Here is a 4,558-nt window from a genome sequence, read left to right as displayed (position 1 = left end):
GCCAAGTAATATCTGAACTTGTCAAAGGGAACTACCACAACTAGCAGCTCCTTATCAGTAGTAGTATATAGTATGAAATACCTTTTCGTGCCTCTGACCAAGCAAAGCGTCAATTGAAAATTCACATGCTTCACACCTCATCTCAAAAATTTTTGTCCAGTCTGGAGCTTTCTGTAACACCCCAAATTCTAGATTAATTATTTATTTAATTAATTTGGCATGAATATACAAGTCATCGTGAAGTATTCGTTATATATATATATATATATATATATATATATATATATATATATATATATATATATATATATATATATATATATATATATATATATATATATATATATATATATATATATATATATATATATATATATATATATATATATATATATATATATATATATATATATATATGATGTTTTGGTGTTTTTTATGTGAGTCCTCGTGGTGATTCATGATGTTTTGATGAATATGATGGTTATGTGAGTTATCGTGAAGAATTTGATAGATATGATGTTTTAGTAATTTTTGTGAAGTATTTGAAAATGTGAAGATATGTTGAGTCCTTATGATAGTTTTTGACGATCTTTGAAGTTTGAGATTATGATGACTTATGTGATGTTGATGTTGCGGTGATTTGTGTGATGCTTATGTGTATTTAGGGATTTTGGAGTATTTTAGAATAATTAGAACAATAATTGGAATTATTTTAATTAGTAAAATATAATAATATTAGTGTTAGAGATATTAAGGGCAGGAGTGGTCATTTGTGAAGAGTAAGTGTGGACAAGATGGGAATACCATATTAGGGGTCCTGGAGTTAAAAAGAGAAAAGATAAAAGAGGTATTCATTTTGTACGATAAAAGTTTAGAGAAGCGGCAAAGGGAGAGAGAGTTGAGGTGTGAAAACATGGAAGAATTCGTAGAGAGAACGCGACGAGAATTAAAGCTAACTACAACCTAAGGTATTGGTAGTCTATCTAGATTATCATGAATGGTTTAAGTGATTGATAATTGTATGATTTGGTTTTTGGGAATTTTGGGTTATGCTGATGATGATATGATGAATTTTGATGATTTGGATGTGTTAATATGCAATAGATGATACCCATACGTTAGAATGCATAAAGATGTATTTGGATTTTGAAATGTGGTGATTATAGGGTGTTTCTAGATCTTATAATGTGTAAAAAATCGCAAAGCAATTAGTCTAAAAATTGAAGAAAAATTCAGCACACGATCAGTGTCGGCTGATGTAAACAGAGGTGCGGTCGACGCAAATGCAGGCGAGCGGTCGACGCATGGGTCTCTGCAAGCGGACTTGCGGTAGGGAGAAGTTAATATCTTGAGCGAGCGGTCGATGCATGGGTTGGCACGAGCGGACCTGAGGTAGACAAATTTTTGACAGATTTTTGTAATGGCCATTACTTGAGTTTCCGGACTCCGATTGATGCGCCGTTCGAAGCATTTGAAAGCTAAGACAATGAACTATACCATGGTGTGAAAAATGAATCATAGGATTTAGACTAATAGTACTTTAATTGAGATTAAATGATGAAATATGATTTGTGTTTTCCTTATGATGAGCTGATGAGCTAATGTGGTGAAATACCAATATGTAATGCTTTCTATTGTGAATGAATTTAACAATATCTTGTCATAACATGACTTATGTTATATGATGAATCAATCATGTTGTGATTATGTATATAAAATTAAGCATATGATGAATTTTGTAGGATATTTATCCAGTGATGTTAGGACGTTTTGATTCGAAGATGGCCTCAATCCTGTAGTGTGGATTGAGTGCAACTTGTGAGGTGCTCCGGTTCCAAGCGGGAATCAAACATATTGGTGGGGGTATTTGGAGAACAACGATGACTAAGACATTAGTGATGTTTTGGTACCACATGCATGAGTCTTATGAAGTTGCATTTCATTATTTGTGGCATTGCACAATAATAAGTAATGTCTTTGATTAATTCTTGGAAGATGATGTTTGGTATATTTTAAGTGATGTATTTGATTTATTCGTGGATTTAGATGCTATGATGTGAATAACTGGTAATTGTTGTTATATGATGTAATGTATTAAATGATGTTATATGATTGTTGTTTCTTTGATATGACTGCTATATCCAATCCTTATGTCTTTTATAATGGTTATAATGTATTAAATACTTGAATTAATTGATATGTTTGTTGGATGTTTTGATTTGTGATGTTTGGTAAGAAGAATTGTCGAATTTATGTTGTATTATAGATGCCGTAATTGATGCCATGTTTTTATTATTCCTATGACATGAATACTATAATGCTTTTTGTTGTTTCTCTAAGGTTGGCATGCATTTTGTTAAAACAAACCCAATAGGATCCTGTTGAAGAGAATGCAGTCTACTAATTTCGACATGTGGAACAAGATGTCTCAACATGTTTAGTTTGACATCTTGACTGCATGAGCTGATATTTCAAGTGGATCGTGTTTTTAATCGCTACAGTATCTTATGTTCAGCTACAAAATATTCTTGAATAATTCATTAGCTGATGTGTTATCAAAGATTGATTCAAATCAAGAGATTTCCATATGTTCTATAATTGGAAATAATTAAGGAACATTTGGATTGAAAACCTAGTTTCTTGGAGAACAAGTAGAAGATTTTGGGCAACCTCTTTGCTGCGTTTTTGAAGCCCTGTCCAGTCGAGATTTATCCTATAAATAGAAGGGTTGTAACCTAGTTTTATTTGGAGCTGGTATTTGCATTTTTAGGGTTCTAGGAATCCTTATTTGGTTGTAAGTTCCGTTGTTCATTCACAAACCTGTAGGTGTTGAAGGTTTAAGCAAGAAGAGTATGTGTCAATTCTCATAAGCTGTGAAGTATTGATAATTGTGTGTCTTGGAAGAGTGTCTTCTGTGTTTAGCTTATCATGAAGTTTGTCACAGGGGTTCTGTGATTAAAGGGATTTGAGGAGGGCCTCATACCTAGAGGAGTCTTAGGTAGAAGTCATAGGAAGGGTAGTGATTAAGTGAGGAGTGTAAATGGGGAGTTTGACTTCGAATTGATACTATTGAATATTGGTTTCATCCTTGGCTTGTTAGCCCTTAGAGTAGGAAGGTTATTTCCGGACTGGATCAACATATCGCTGTGTTCTTTACTTTCTCCATTCTTTTATCTACTGTCATATACTTATTCATAATTGTTAAAGTGCTCATATATTGTGTCGTGACATCTCATTCGACATCTTATATTTGATACCAGAATTTCAATTGGTATCGGAGTAGGCATCCTGCTCTGCATCTGGGTGAGATCTAGGAAAGATACTTTCTAGTGCTATGGACAAGGAAGGAGGTTTTGTGAACATACCACCAGTTCTGACTAGGAACAACTATGACTACTGGAAACCTCATATGGAGGCATTCTTAAAATCTCTGGACAGCAAGGCATGGAAAGTTGTTGTGAAAGGAAGGAAACATCCTGTTGTTCAGGACGCGAATAACCAGCCCACCTCTACTCCAAAGCCTGAAGGAGATTGGGATGATGAAGAGGAAAAGCTTGCTCTTGGAAATCCAAATGCTATATTCAACGGTATTGACGGGAACATCTTCATATTAGTGAACACATGTGAAGTAGCTAAGGATGCGTGGGAAATTCTCAAAACTGTCCATGAAGGAACATCCAAAATGAAGATGTCAACACTTCAAGTGCACATCACACAATTTGAGAACCTGAGGATGGAGGAGGATGAGAGTATTCATGACTTTCACATGAATGTTCTTGAGATAGCTAATGCATCCAACGCCTTGGGAGAAAAGATGTTAGAACACAAACTTGTGAGAAAGATGCTCAGGTCTCTCCCAAAGACATTTAACATGAAAGTCACAGCCATAGAAGAAGCTCAATGACATCAACCAATTAAAATTAGATGAGCTAGTTGGATCTCTTGAGACGTTTGAATTGAGCATCAATGAAAGATCTGAAAAGAAGAACAAAAGCATAGCTTTTGTAGCCAACTCTGAAGATGAGAATCTGGAAGGTGATCTGAATACAAATGAAGAAATGTCCAATGCTGTAGCTCTGCTTGGAAAACAATTCAACAGAGTAATGAAATAGTTAGTAAGGAACCAAAGATCAAATGTCAAAACATCTCGTTTGACTTTGGAAGATGGAGAGATGAAGAAGTGTATAACCAAGGGAAGGGTGTACGATGTTTTGAATGTGAAGGGTATGGTCACATCAAGTCTGAATGCCCTAAATTTCTGAACAAATAGTAGAAGGGTTATCTACAACTTGGTCTGATGAGAACTCTGAGAGTGACTTTGAAGAGGAGACTGCCAAGCATTTGAAAGCCTTGACTGGCAGATACATGTCTGACGAAGAGACCAAGAGGGCTGAAAAAATGAAACACCTATCTTTTTCTGATGACTGTGATGAAGAAACTGAGAGTCTAAGCTCGAAGTTTCATGACATGTTTCTATTAATATAGAGATCAAGTACTAGTTGCAATGAGATGCTTGAATCTAGAAGTCAAACTATAATGGGAAAACAATTAGAAACTA

This window comes from Vicia villosa, unplaced genomic scaffold, assembly GCF_029867415.1.
Source record: "Vicia villosa cultivar HV-30 ecotype Madison, WI unplaced genomic scaffold, Vvil1.0 ctg.001682F_1_1, whole genome shotgun sequence".
NCBI lineage: Eukaryota > Viridiplantae > Streptophyta > Magnoliopsida > Fabales > Fabaceae > Vicia > Vicia villosa.
Note: the sequence above shows the minus strand (reverse complement) of the source record.